We start from the raw sequence: 15,566 nt of genomic DNA on the forward strand, positions 1-15,566 counted from the left end.
TGCCTAACAGACACACATTCATTCATTTATCCTCACAACAGCCTATGAGGTAAGGACTATTATTCCCAAACCTGGCTCCCAGACAGCAGGTTTGTATTTCCAACCATGATCACCCGCATACTGTGCTCCTGCTCAACTATCCCAAACTGCTGCTGTTAAACCCGTCCTTCAGACCCGCCCCTGTGAGTCCCCCCACCCCACTCCCACCCCCCCTTAGAGGGCGGTGCTCCAGCTCCCTGCTGGCTCTAGCCCAACCCTTGGAGCCATCTTGGCCCCAGTCTGTCCTCACCCTCTAATTCCAACCCAGTGGCTAGCCAGCCTTGCAAATACAGCCTCACCCGGCTTCTCTCCATCCCCACAGCCTGTGGCATTTGTCCCCTCTCAGTACAGTCTACAGCTTACCTATTTGTTATATGTGCCTCCGTTACCTGTCTACCCCCGGCCCAGTGTGATCTCCGCCAAAAGGAGGATCTTTCTTCACTTTGTTTGCTGACATACCCCAAGGGCCTAGAAAACGCCTGGCACAGAGTAGATGCTTGATAAAAATGGCTTGAATAAATCAATCCTAGTTTTATAGGTGAGGACCGGGAGGCTTGGGAATATTGAGTAGCTGACCCAAGGATGCACAGGTAGCAAGGGGGCAGAGCTGAGGTTCAAACACAAGCAGTGGAGCTCCTGAGTCCACAGTCTCGGTCACTGCATTGCACTGCCCCTTGGTTTGAAGGTACAAAGCTGGGGAAATGATACTGAGCGCCAACAAACCTATTTAGGAATGTTTGTTGCCCTGTGGAATTGTGAGCTTGGTGTGAACAGATTTTTCTTTTTCCAGAGAAGTTAGAATCCAAATTTGTATATGAGATGTATCCATTTTTAATTTTTTCAAAGATTTTATTTAATTATTTGACAGAGAGAGAGCAAGAGAGGGAAACCAAGCAGGGGGGGTGGGAGAGGGAGAAGCAGACTTCCTGCTGGGCACACTGAGCCCCCACATCGGGCTCTCTGCTCAGAGGGGAGCCTGCTTCCCCCCCACCCCGCCTGCCTCTCTGCCAACTTATGATCTCTCTGTCAAATAAATAAATAATTAAAAAATTTTTAAAAGATTTTTATTTTTTTGACAAAGATCACAAGTAGGCAGAGAGGCAGGGGGCCCGAGGAGGGGGGGGCGGGGGAGGGGGAGCAGGCTCCTTGCGGAGCAGGGATCCCCATGTAGGGCTCGATCCCAGGACCCTGAGATCATGACCTGAGCCGAAGGCAGAGGCTTTACCCTACTGAGCCACCCAAGTGCCCCCAAAAATAAGATATTTTTTAAAAATTAGTATCTGTTTCAAAATTTGACTGAGCACTGAGCAGAAGGAAACATTCCCAGGGATAGCTTCAACTCTTGAGAGGCCATGTGTGACCTATGACTTAGACACTCTGAGTTCGTGCCCTCAGCTGGACAGGACCAGGGATGGAATTTCACATTGACAAGATGGCCCCCAGAAATGGAAGTAGGCCTCCATCCCCGGAATATCTATATCTCACTTTAGTTTTCCTTCCCAGCTGCCATGGAAGAAGCCAACCCTGATCTGTAAGCCCAATAAAACCCAGGCCCCAACAAAGCCCCATTCCCCACAGGGAATCTCTTTTCAGAGAAGCAGAATCCAATAACCAAAGTTAATTCGCACTGACACCAACTGTTGCGTGAATCCTTGAAGCATGTTAAAGGGGGCTGTTCCACTGTCCATACTTTGCTAGGGGGAATGTATACTGGGTTCAGTACTCTTTCCCCAAAGTTCACTTCCACCTAGAGTCTGTGAATGTAACTTTATTTAAAAATAGGGTCTTTGCAGAGATAATAAAGTTAAGATGTTCCCATTGGGTTAAGATGGGCCCTAATCCAATAACTCATCCTAAGAAGAAAAGAAAAGGGAGATTTGGACATGCCAGACACACAGAGGGCTGATGTCCACCTGAAGACGGAGGCAGGGTCTAGAACAATGTGCCTATAAGCCGGGGGATGGTAATGGTCACCGGTAACCACTGGAAACTAGAAACATCCAAAAAGTCTTCTTCCCTAAAGACTTCAGAAGGAGGGTGGCCTTGCCCGCTCATTGATTTCACACTTCAGCCTCCTGAACTGTGAGGCAATACCTTTATGCTGTTTGAAGCCAGTACTTTGTGATAACCATGAACTCTATTATCTCTGCAACTCTTCTGCAAATCTAACATTACTTTTTTTTTTCTTTTAAGATTTTATTTATTTATTTGACAGAGAGGGAGAGGACACAAGCAAGGGGAGCAGCAGGCAGAGGGAGAAGCAGGCTGCTCACAGAGCAAGGATCCTGACTCAGGGCTCGATCCCAGGACTCTGGAACCATGGCCTGAGCCGAAGGCAGACTCCCAACCCACTGAGCCCCCAACATTACTTTACAACATTACTTTGGGTGTAGAAGTGAGATGACAGAGGGGACATCATCATTTGGAAAGCATCAAAATAAGATGGCCTGCATGGCTTTCAGGCCTACCACCTTCAGAAGTCGAGCTGGGGCAAATGTGGCTATCTTGCCAAGTGGAAGAGAAGGTGTAACTGGGGTGTCAAGGGTAGAAGACAAAATACCATGGGGACCGGGTGAATGAGGCACCTGAAAATTATCTGCCAAAGATTCAGGCCTGGATTCTGTGAAGGAACACTGCCTCAGCCCAGGGGGGCCTCTGTTGTAGCCTCCAGTCCATCTGAAGGATTTCAGGGATGAGTCACACAGTAAATGTTCTGGTTTAAAATAAAATAAAATATAAAAAAATAAAATTATTTTTTAAATAAAAAAAGATGATAATACAATTTTTCTTGTCAAGATGGAGTAACAGGAGGGGCACCTGGGTGGCTCAGTGGGTTAAGCCTCTGCCTTCAGCTCAGGTCATGATCTCAGGGTCCTGGGTTCGAGCCCTGCATCGGGCTTTCTGCTCAGTGGGGAGCCTGCTTCCTTCTCTCTCTCTGCCTGCCTCTCTGCCTGCTTGTGATCTGTCTCTCTCTATGAAATAAATAAATAGAATCTTAAAAAAAAAAAGATGGAGTAACAGGAATCAGGTTCACCCTCCCATCTGAAAAATACCAAGGACGTACCAGGAAAGGAGGGAGTGAGGGGAGCCCTACAGGACCCCCAGCTGACTTCCCTGGGATGGTCCAGCCTGTGGCATGGATTGTAATAATAAATGAGGAAACAAGTAGACAGACAATCAGTAAGGGTGTCAGTAAGGGGAGATTCGGATAACGTTATCACCCAGCCAAGTTGACAGTTGCAGGGTGCTCCACCCTCAGCAGGAGAATTCACAAGGCCTGGGGCCTTGGTGGCTCCTGGAGATCCAAAGGGCACTGGGTTGATCCGAATGGACACAGAGCCCATAGCTGCCGCGGGTGCCCTCTGGTGTTCCTTTGAGGTGCTGGCAGCTCAGCCAGCTGGCCATTTCCCCTTCCTCAGAGGGAAGCTGGGTGGGGGCCCTAGAAGAGGGAGGGGGGCTGACGGGCTTGGGGTGGGGAGGGTCACCTTCTGCTTTACCCCTTTATTCCCCAGAGCCTGAGCACCAGAGGCTGCACCTCCCTCCTGTTGGATCTTGTGTCCCCTCTCCCTGTTTCTACGAACCCAGGGGACCAACAAGGTGACTTCTCAAGGCCAGCTTCAGAGGAGCTCCAGCACCTCACCCCCAACTGGATCAAAAAGGCATGAGCTGAGGCCACGGCCTGGCCTCTGGGGGCGCTGTGCAGGGCAGGGAGCTGAGATGGCCCAGGGCGAGACAGGAAGTGAAGCCATATTGGTAGAGGTGGGGAAGGCGTTAGTGGGAGGTGCAGACGACCAGCAACATCCACGCCCCGACCCTTGACCCTTCCTCCTAAGTTGAGAGCAAGCTGAGGAGGGGAGCAGCCTGCCAGGGTTCAAGTCACTCTGCGAGCCGAGGTGGTCCCTAACTCCTCCGAGTCTCAGTTTCTTTCCCTCTAAAACAGGCACACCAGAATGGCTGTCTCTTGAGGTAGTCTGAAGACCTATGAGCTGGACAGTGCTTGGCACATCGTAGTGCCTGATAAGTGCTAGCATCGTGACCCCAGAGGCGGAGTCTGGAGTTCAGATGAGCAGGGTATTTATGAGCTCTATTACCTCTGCAACTCTTCTGCAAACGCACAGGTTATAACTGTGGATGACTCAGACGCGGGCCTGCCGTCCGTCACAGTCTGGTGGAAGGGCGGGCCCTGCAGACGGACCATCGGAGGACCGCAGCATATCGTAGTCAGGGCTGCGGCTGGAGGGCCAGGTAATATCACAGCTGAGAGGACAGACACTCAGACAGGAACACACACAGCGCTTGTCTGCCCCACGCTCTGTACTCGGTACCTCACAGAAAAGAACTCTTTGTCCTCCGACCTCCGCAGCGTGGTGACCATCCTCTTCACCTCACAAGAAAGGAACCTGAGCACAGTGGGTGAGCCTCTTGCCCAAGGCTTCTCAGGTGACATCTGAGCCCAGACAGTCCAGGTCCAGAGTGCCCCATACCTCTGGCATCTACGGATGGAGAAACACACTCATCCCCCGGATTCTGCCAACGGATCAACCTTCAACCTGAGAAGTGATGAGGTCATACCCACAAGCCCTCACGCAGGTCCACACAGACACAGGCAGGAATACGGGTGTTGGGTAAATACCCAGGCATCCCGTTTACCCAGATAAACACACTGCTTTATCCTGCCTATGACAAGTGCTTGGAAAATCCTCTGGAAAACCACCCTGAGAATGGTGTATGTTGTTGGGAAAAAGTAATCAGTGAAAATGAGCTCACAGACACACACGTCCATATGTGAATCAGCGGACCCCTATACAAGCCTTTGGATACACACATAACATGTGTGGGTGTGTCCCAGTATCCATGTGTGTGCACACAACAGGAGTGTAAATTATTATAATGGTATGTGTGTAGACATGCTGATACACCCAGTGTGTGTTTGCACTTACACTGTTGCTGATTTTTTCCCCCACTGCTACATTTATTGAGCATCTACTATGTGTAAGTGAAGATAAGTCTCAGAGACATGAAGTAGCTTGCTCAAGGTCACAAAGCTAGTGAATGGCTGGGATTCAGACTCTGGTCCTGTAGCCCTGTCTCCACTATGGAGCAGATGTGTTCAAAAGTGAATAGTGCCACGGTGGGATTTTCACATGGACACTCCATATGACCTTGGACACATCACATCCCGTTACAGGCCATATCCCCACATGTCTGTTCACAAGTGTGTTCCCTTGGCCTGAGTGGTGGTGGGACCCGGACTCAGGCCCCACTCCAAGTCTCAGCCCGGGCTGGCATCACTAAGGACTGTGAGCTTCCTGTCCTGGCCTTGCCAAGCCCCAAAGTGCATGACTCAAAGCCAAGCCCTGGGCACCGGGCCACCAGGAGCCTGGTGATGGAAGAACCCATGGGATTTCATAAGTATCTGGCCCCGGACGTGCGGTCAAGGCAGGGAGAGGGAGGGAAACAGGATGTCCGCCGGGTGTGTGCCCAGCTTGGCTCCCTGGCCGGGGTTGGCATGGGGAGAGCTGTCACGCTGTGGTATTTGATGCACATTCAGCAGATGCTTGCTGTGTGAGGGAGGGGGAGTCCAGAGGGAGGGGTCAGGGCCTCACCATTGCCTGATCCTCGTGGCCCTGAGCAGGGGGGGCCACGGAGATCAGGAGGGGTTAATAAATACAAGATGGAAAGAGGAAGGGAAGGGATTTATCTTTTCCCCAGATTTTTTTTTTAATTTTTAAATTTTATTTATTTATTTGACAGACAGAGAGGGAGAGAGCACAAGCAGGAGGAGCAGCAGTGGGAGGGAGAGGGAGAAGGGGTCCCCACTGAGCAAGGAGCCCAATGTGGGGCTTGATCCCAGGATCCCGGGATCATGACTAGAGCCAAAGACAGACGCCCATCCGACTGAGCCACCCAGGTCCCACGCTTTTCCATGGATCTTGAGCGCCAGCCCTGGGCTGGGCACTGTGGGTGCTGGGTGGGTGGGACAGACTGAACCTGCTGTTGCCAAGCCCAGAGAACTCAAATGGCTCCAGTCAGACCGAGGAACTGGGAGGGCCCCGCCAGTGCGGGTAGTCATCTGTGTGTCTGTGGGGAGAAGAGTGTGCAAGAGGTGTGGTGTGTATGCAGGTGTCCACAAGTGCCTATGTAGCTTGGTGTGTATGTATGTCCCATAAGCACAAGCCTCGTTCCTCCCCTCCCAGGCCTCCACCTGACCCCATCCTGTCCCTTCCAACCACAGGACAAAGGCCCCCCCTCAGCGCAGACCCTGGAGCTCAGGGGTATGGGCCTCCTAGCAGACAGACCCCTCGGGCCCTTGACACAGACCTCTCCACCAGGAGCCCTGAGTTGTGAGGAACACGAGCAGCCCTGGGCCTCTACCTGGGTGCCCAGTCGTGGGGGGTGGTGTGTGCCCAGGCTTGTGTCCTACCTTGCGAGCACCAGAAGAACCTCTGGGAAGTCCAGCAGGTGCATGAGGCCCTTGGCCACTGAGTCCCCGCTGTGGGCATAGGCACTGTCTTAAACCTCATGCTTCAGACCAGGTGGGTGACCTTAGGCATATCAGCCTCTCTGAGCCCTGGCTTCTCATGGACAAAAATGGAGTGCTGATAGCCACTTCCGGTCTTGTTAGAGTAAAGCAATGCGTCGTGATCTCAATAGTCTTATTATTTTCCCAAAGTCTTAGTCTTCCCAGCAATCCCGTCTCTTCCTCAACAGCGGATCCTGGGTCTCCTATTTCTGTTTTTCTCGTAACTCTTCATCACACAGGATCAAATACTTGCTGTAAGAATTTTTGAGCAAAGCTGTGCATTCCCCATAAATAATGACAGCCATTCGCACTTACATAATAAACATACCCGGCAATTCTGAGCTTTTATTATATGTCAGGCATTGTGCTGAGCACTTTACATTCATTCTTTTGACAATTCATTGAACACCCAGTAGGGGCCCGGCTCTGTGCTAGACAGAAGGAGGAGGCTTCACTGCCCTCCAGGTTTGTCATTTCTGGTGGGGTTAGGAATGCAGATGATAAATAATTCAATACAGAAGTGAGATCATTTCAAACCTTGGCGGGTGCTGTGGATACATTAAGACAGGGCTCTGGAGTAGAGACAGACCACCGGGACCGGGGTGGGCATGACGCTTCGTGAGAGCCTCTCCCAGGAGGTGACATTTGACCTGAGACCTGAAGGAGGAGGAGGAGGAAACTGGGCAGATGGAATAACAAGGACAAAGGCCCCGAGGCAGGATGAATTTGGTTTGTACAAGGACTAGAAAAGGAAAGGAGCATGGTTGGAGCAGACTGAACGGGGGAGGGTTGGAAGGAGCTGGCAGGAGCCAGCTCCTTGGTTGTCATTCCAGATTATCAGATCCGGAGCTGATGCTTCTAGAGGGCAAGTAACTGGCCCAAGGTCACACTGCTGGCTAGCGCCTAAATAAGGATTCAAACCTAGGTCTGGCCTGGCTCTAGACCCAGGCCTTTTCTCCTTCACTGCAGGTGGCCAGAGAGACACACATCTGTGCAATACCCAGCAGTGTCCGCACATGGGCACACCAGGACACATGACCCACACTGTGTCTGCTGGCCCACGATAAGGGGGTGTGGCCTTGACGGTCACCAAGTGTCAGTAGCGGAGAGCCTAAGATTCTGATATTCTTCCCTGTCTTGTGGGGCCCAGTAGGAGGGCTGTTTGTCACCTGAGCCCAGCATTCCAGAGCTCTGGGCCAAGGAAAGGTCAAACAACGGAAGAGGAAAAGGGCTTCCCAAGGGAGGGGCCAGAACTCTGGGGTGGCCTGTGGGGGTGCAGACATGGAAGGAGATGAGAGAGAAGTGACAGCCCAGCCCATGTGCCTGGGAGGGGGAAGGGAGGTGAGAATGGAGGAAGCAGAGGGAGCTGAAACCTGTCTCAGAAGCATAGTCCCTGCCAGGCCAGCACCTGGCCTCCTCTTACCTCTGCTGGGTCACCTCCCCAGATGGGATGCTCATCACTCACCAAGGCAGCTGGGAGGTGATGACCTTGATTAGTTCCTCTTCCCCATCTGGCTTTGTGACTGTAACATGTGAAAAGATTCATTCGCCAGAAATAGAGAAACATAGGGAAGCTTCATGAAAACACTTCATGTTGGTACAAATCAAAAACTTTGATAAGGGAGGGTGTTTGGGTGGCTCAGTGGGTTAAGCCTCTGCCTTCAGCTCAGGTCATGATCTCAGGGTCCTGGGATCGAATCCCACATCGGGTTCTCTGCTCTGCAGGGAGCCTGCTTCCTCCTCTCTCTCTCTGCCTGCCTCTCTGCCTACTTGTGATCTCTGTCTGTCAAATAAAATAAATAAAATCTTTAAAAAAAACATCTAGCCTCTCAAAAGTGCCACATTCCTGCATGCTCCTTGCCCCCAGCTGACTTCTGTCACTTTGGACAAAACATCCTGGAAGGAAAAAAAAAAAAAAACAAGAGGCCGGGGTATGAATCCTGGTTCCATCACTGACCCACAGTGTGACCTCAGGCAAAATGCTTTCCCTCTCTGATTTGCATCATATGACACCCAGATAATGGCCCCCAGCTCTGGCATTCTGTGTCCTGCTACTAGACCAAGCACCTGGAGGGTAGGCATCACTGCTCCTTGCTTCTTAATTCATCCGATCCACCTAAACTGAGTGCCTCCCATGTGCCAGATTCTGGGTTCTCCATTTCTTGCCCAGCAAGCCCCCACCCCCAGTGCCGGTATGGCAGTTGATCCATCATAGGAATTCAGGACACACTTCTTAACTTACAAACGAGAAATGGGTATTTGGGAAGATGCATGGTGAATGGTGGGTGGACGGGTAGATAGATGGTAGATGGCAGCTGAATCGAGTCATGGTTGGGTGGTAGGTTGATGGATTCTTAAGACAACAGCTTTCACTTGACCTTGCAGCTCTCCCCACAGTTACCACCTGTGGTTTTGGTTTTTGCTCCCTTTTTGCAGCAAAAGACTTTGAAAAAGTGCCTATACTCATTGTAATTCCTCTTCTCTCTTAAAACTAGTCCAGTCCCGAGGCACCTGGGTGGCTCAGTGGGTTAAGCCTCTGCCTTGGGCTCAGGTCATGATCTCAGGGTCCTGGGATCCTGAGCAGAGTCCAGGCTCTCTGCTCAGTGGGGAGCCTACTTCCCCCTTTCTCTCTGCCTGCCTCTCTGCCTTCTTTCTCTGTCAAATAAACAAAATCTTTAAAACAAACAAACAAACAAAGAGTCCAGTCCTACTTCTACCAGTTCCCCCCACCCCACACCCACTGAAACTGTAATTGTCAAGGGTATCGTGTCTCAAAATTCAACACTCAATTCTCGGTCTTCATCTATCAACTGAACAGCAGCTTTTGACACAGTTGACCCTCTGCTCTGAGCCTCCGGAGCTTCCTAACAGAATTCTGGCAAGAGCTGCTCCTTTCTCCCCAGCGTCTTTTCAAAGGTCTTCGAAGCTCCAGATACTCTGAGTCTCTAAGAACTCTCAGACCTCATCCACCACCACCTCCCCTCACCTGTTCCTCTCCAGCCACACCGACCCCCTTTGCCCCAGCACACCAGTCAAGCTTCCCCTTGGAGCCTTTGCATAAGCCATTCCCTGGCCTGAATAACTTGCCTCCAGTCATCCTCATGGCGTCCACTGGACCACCTTGCTCACTACGGCCACTGTCTGCCTCTTCCCTACCCCCTGGATCTTCTTTGCCCACTCTCCTGTCACTTTTTTTTAAAAGATTTTATTTATTTATTTAACACAGAGAGAGATCACAGGTAGGCAGAGAGGCAGGCAGAGAGAGAGTAGGGGAAGCAGGCTCCCTGCTGAGCAGAGAGCCTCATGCAAGGCTTGATCCCAGGACCCTGAGATCATGACCTGAGCTGAAGCAGAGGCTTAATCCACTGAGCCACCCAGGCGCCCCTCCTGGCACTTTCTAACATGCCCTACTATTTAGGTATTTTTATGTTAATTATTTCTTGCCTGTTTTCTTCCTACTGGGATATAAGCACCATTTTTGTCTATTATCTTCACTTCAATATCCCCACGCTTTAGAACAGTGCCTAACATAGAGGTGGGTATGCACCACATATTTTTTTGAATGAATGAATATATGAATTATTTGATTGACGCTAGAAAGATATATAGGTGATGGATAGATGGATGATGGATGATGATTGGAGGGTAGATGGGAAAATAGAGAGATAGTAGGAGAAATCTGAAGGCGGGGAATGAGTTATGAGTGAACAGTAGATGGATGGGAACGGAGGAACACACCAGTGGTGAGATTTAACCCATTCAGCTGCTACTCACTGAGCCCTTACCATACACTGGTGAGCCAAACCAACCATGTCTGCCCTAAAGGAGCATATAGTTTCATGGGAGAGACAGACATAGATATGTACTATATATAATTAATATACTTATTAATTATATTAATTTGTTGTTTTATTAATTTATTAATATTTGATTACATATAATTGAATGGATATGTAATTCCAAATTATAGCTCCAAATTATAATGTCTGCTATGAAAGGAAAAAGGATGCTCTGAAAGAATGATATGGATGAGGGACAGAAAAATGGGTAGATGGTGATGGCTAGGACTCGGGCTGGGCTGCTTTGCTTCAGTGGTCCTGGCCGGCCACATGCACCATCCATTTCCAGACCATGGGTCTCCCCACACCCCAATTATATGTCTAACCTCAGAGAAACTATCCTCTCCCTCTCTCCAGTGACACAGCCCCTGCTCTAGCCCATCCCCAGTGGCCCTGCCTGACTCTGTGTCCTGCCCCCACCCTGCTGAGTCACGCAGTCTTGGGCTACTCAGAGGACTGCTCCATGGGGTTTCTGGTTCAATCCAGCCCTTCAGCCATCTTCTGCCTGGAAGGGGTAAGACTGCCAAAAGGAAGGCCAGCAAGTGCCAAGCTCTTGATGTCTGTTCTTGAGCACAGCTCTCTGTTCTTGATGGACCAGACCTAGGGTTCCAGCTGGAGTTTATCGGGGGGCTGGAGTCAGGAGTAAAAGAGTAGAGCTAGGTCTGCCTGCAGGACTATACCTTAATCATGAGCTGGAATTGGAATTTAGGTCAAGGGCCAGTGCTATAGAAAAGACATTAGGGTTTGAAGCCGACAGCCAAGACAGAATTCTTAAGACGTCTTTGGTGCAAAAGGTGATTTTATTAAAGCAGAAATAGCTGCACTGGGTCATGAGGAGTGGCCCATTTTATATTTTCAAGTTGGGAGGGGGTTAGGGATAGCCTAAGTCTCTAAGGAATTTTGGAAGCAAGGTTTCCAGGACCTGGAGGGGGCTAGTTATTGTTGGGAAAAGGTCATTTATTACCCTCTAATAAAACTTCAGTCATGAGACCCTTCAGATGTTTATCAGTGGACCATATGCTTGGGGGATGATTACTAACATGTATCTTGGGGGGGGGTTAGAGATAAAGGAAGTTTCCAAAGGAATTTTTATATGTTAAAGTAGACTTACAGGATCCTTGGGGTTGGGGTGGGGGAGGGGTGATGCAGTGTCCGAGGTAAGAGTCCCTAGAGGAATGTCACTCTGCCTGTTTTGAACCTGTCAATGGGCTGTAGGTAGTAGGGAAATTATTAAATTTCAGGATTTAGCTGTGGCTGTAGCAGCGGCGATAGGGGCTCAGGCTCTGTCCAAGTTTTCCTCAGGGTTCAGTAAGAGTCCAAAGTCTCGAATAGGGCTTACTTTATGCCCAGAGTCAAGGATGAGGGCTCAGTCAGTCAGTGTCCAGGGCACCTGCCTAGTCTTGTCTTTCTCCAGGGATGGACAGAGTGGGCAGATTAGCTCTGGACTCCTTTCTGCCTAGAGTTCCATCATCCACATGGATGAGCGGCACCTGCCCCAACCCTCTCCTCCTTTCCGCCGCCCTTCCTGGGTCACTCCCTGAGGCCCGAGCCTGGCTCAGTGTCCCCCATGAGGCCTAGCAATCCTCATTCTGGTGCCCAGGGGACCAGAGTGGGGGTAGGGGCTATGGCCCAGGGCTCTGTGCCTGACCCAGGAGGGCACCTTGCGTAAGTTTTTCTGATGCAACTGGCTGCTGGCTGGACACTTCAGTACCCACTCCTACTCCTCAAGCTTTTCCCAGAAACAGGAGGGCTGGGTAGTGGCCAGAATCAAATACACGTAATCCTTTTCCTTCCCTTTTTTTCCTGGGCCCCCAATGGCTTCAGGACCAGCAGGAGGCAGGCAGGCAGGGATCCGATGACTCAGCAACATCTCCAGTGTTGGGAGGAGGAGGATCTAGGGTTTCCCCCTCCTCCCAGCGGGAAGGCAAGGGAGAGAATCAGGATCCCTGGAAGTTGGCAGAGCCCCACCTCCAACACACAAAGCTGTAATTATGTGGCTGAGCCCAGAGGACTGTTGGCTGCCCAAGGTCACCCAACTGTCAGCGGCAACTTCAGAACTGGAACCAGCTTTCCTCCTGCTGTCTCTGTTTCCTCCCGCTACAGGTCGGGGAGAGGATCCCTCGTCCTTGAGGAGGGCATGGGACTTCCCCAGGAATTTCCTATCAGTCTAGTGGAGGATTCTGGAACAGCCAATGACATGGGCTTTGGAACTACACATGCCTGGGTGCAAACCCCTTGGGCTTGCTATGTGATCCTGGGCAGGTTTCTCCTCCTCTCTGACACCCGATTTTCTGATGGGTGAAAAGAGCATGAAATTCACCCTTAGCTCACAGGGTTGTGGACAAGGTTGCATGAGGAAGCAGCTGAAAGAAACAGCCCAGACCTGCCATATGGGGGATGCTCAGGAAATGTCCTCTTACCTTTCCAGCCTCAGCTCTCAAAGCATCTGTGTTGCAGGGGAGGGGATGGGGATGGGAGCGGGGGAAGGGTTGAGAGGATCCCCTGATCCTGTCAGGAGGCTCTACTAGGTCAATTCCGATTTATAGATGAAGACTCTGGGTCTCAGAACAGCTAAATGACTCACCCAGTGTCCCACAGCCAGTATAGGCCAAGGAGGTGGCACAAAGCTATAGACAAAGACCATCCATATTTTGAGCCAGACTGGCAGCTTCCTAATCTCACTGTCCCTACTTACTCCCTAGGCCAGTGATGTCACTCTCTGAACTCTGGTTCCCTCATCTGTCTCCAGGTGTGAAAACAGGACCCTGGTGGGGACATCTGGGGGTGCAGTAACATGATATAAGGGAAGCACCCAAATGGGGCCATGCTCCATCCAGGGGCAAAGAGACACATTCCCACACTCAGTGGACGGAGCTGGATCACCCAGCAGGTCTGCCACTACCACTGGGCCACTACTGGGCTGATGTGCCCGGCATTGGTCTCCCTGCCTTTTCCCAAGAGGAGCCCAAGCTGAGGGCTGCAACTCTCGAATCACCCACTGTCATTCCCAGATCCACTGGCCCAAATCTGTTTACCCATTTGTACTAGTAGTTCTGTAGTTTTTCTTTCAATCAGCTCATTTTTAAAAACGTAGGGAAATTTAGTTAAAATGGAAAAGTTAAACCACTGGCTTAAAATAGAAAGCCATCATTTTCCATAAAGAGGAAGTAACCCTAAAATTGAATGCAAGGAGGCGCCTGGGTGGCTCAGTCGGTTGATTGACTCTTAATTTTGGCTCGGATCATGATCTCGGGGTCCTGAGATCGAGCCTCATATTGGGCTCTACATGGAGCATGGAGCCTCCTGGAAATGCTCTTCCTCCCTCTCTGTCCCTCCCCCTGCTCGCTCGCTCTCTCTCTCTAAAATAAATAAATAAATAAATAAATAAACAAAAATAATTGAATGCAAGAACAGCAAAACAAGATTCTTTTCTTTTCTTTTTAAAAATATTTTATTTATTTATTTGACAGAGATCACAAGTAGTCAGGGAGGCAGGCAGGGAGAGAGAGGAGGAAGCAGGCTCTCTGTGGAGTAGAGAGCCCGACATGGGGCTTGATTCCAGGACCCTGGGATCATGACCGGAGCCAAAGGCAGAGGCTTTAACCCACTGAGCCACCCAGGCACCCCCAAAACAAGATTCTTAGATTCTAGTTAAATCCTGTCACTTGCCTAAGGCTCTGACCCTGCTCTCTCTCCCTTAACAAGCGAGGTGTTAAAGACATAGAAGCTGGGGCACCTGGGTTGAGTGCCCCTTGTTTTCAGCTCAGGTGGAGAGCTCAGGGTCCTAACCTCGGGGTTGTGAGATTCAGCCCTGCATTGGGCTCCTGGCTCACCACGGAGTCTGCTTGGGGACTCTCTCTTTCTCTCTGCCCCTACTCCCACCCTCAAATAAATAAATACATCTTTATAATAAAAAAAAAAAAAAGACATAGGAGCTGTTAAATGAGACTTTCTCCTCAGTAACTGGAGGAACAGGAAGAAAATCAGAAGGAAATACCTGTATCACAATCTGATGCAATGTTATTTAATAGTCTTGAGACCCTAATAGTACCTGGCGTCCTACCATTGGTGTACATTGTATATTTTGGAAAACACTGACTTAATCCAACTCTTTGTTCCTATTTTACAGGGGAGAACAGTAGGGCTCCCAAAGGGGAGATAACCTGCCCACCATCTCACAGAGCCCATGGCTTTAGCCAGACCCGGAATCCAACCACAGTTCCTTCCAAGGCATTGTTTAATTTCTGTTGGAGAAGGGGATCCCTTGCCCTTGGCCGGTGGGGGTGGGGGGTGGTAGAGAACTTATACAGATGAAGGACATGAATGGTGGAATCTCAGGCGTGTGGCAGGTACCAGCCAGGCCAGGTGCAAAGGAAGGAGGCGAGCAGCTGCTTCCAACCCCCATGCTTCTCCTCCCTTGGAGCACAGCCTGAGTCTCTTCCTGCGGTGCTGAGAGCCGGCAGAACTCCAGCCAATAAAAATGCAGCCTTTTGGGCTCAGAAACCAGGGTAGTGCCATGTCTAAGCCTGGAGAGAAGGAAATTCACAAAAGCCAAATTCTCTCTCCAGGAAAGTGCACATTTTTGTATTCAGTTGGGGAGGGGAGTTGGTCACCATTTCTTTTCTTACTTTTTAACAAATATTTATGTAGCATTTATATTCCAGGCACTTCACACATTAAGTCATTGGATCCTCACAACAAACCAATGAACTAGGAACTATTATCATCTCCATTTTACAGAGGAGGAAACTGAGGTGCAGAGAGCTTGAGGAATTTACCAGAAATTTCATCACTTGGAAGTGGTAAGATTTGAACCCAGGAACTGTAATCTGACTCAACAATGCCTCAATGCATTTAATCCTTAGGACTACAATACAAGGAAGGGTATAATTAATCCCATTTTATAATTGCATAAAACTGAAGCTCAAGGCTATTTACCGTCTATGCTATAAACCCAACAGGTCCTTCACTTTTTTGCTACCCTCCCTGTATCGTGTGCCAGGAATTCTTGGCCTAAGGCTGCGCTATTCAATTTGGTAGCCATTTACTACATGGAGTCATGGAGCATTTAAAATATGGTAGTGTGACTTAAGAAACTGAATTTTTTCATGTGATTGAACTTTTAATTTTAAATCAGGTGAAACATTTTTTCCATTAAACACAAT

General features: G+C 49.9%; 1 pseudogene; it reads left to right on the forward strand.

Annotated features, from left to right (window-relative positions):
- The first annotated feature begins 2,439 nt into the window (after window positions 1–2,439).
- Window positions 2,440–2,735, forward strand: LOC122915379 (annotated as a pseudogene).
- The last annotated feature ends 12,831 nt before the right edge of the window (window positions 2,736–15,566 follow it).

Source organism: Neovison vison, chromosome 8 (assembly GCF_020171115.1).
Source record: "Neovison vison isolate M4711 chromosome 8, ASM_NN_V1, whole genome shotgun sequence".
Taxonomy (NCBI): domain Eukaryota; kingdom Metazoa; phylum Chordata; class Mammalia; order Carnivora; family Mustelidae; genus Neogale; species Neogale vison.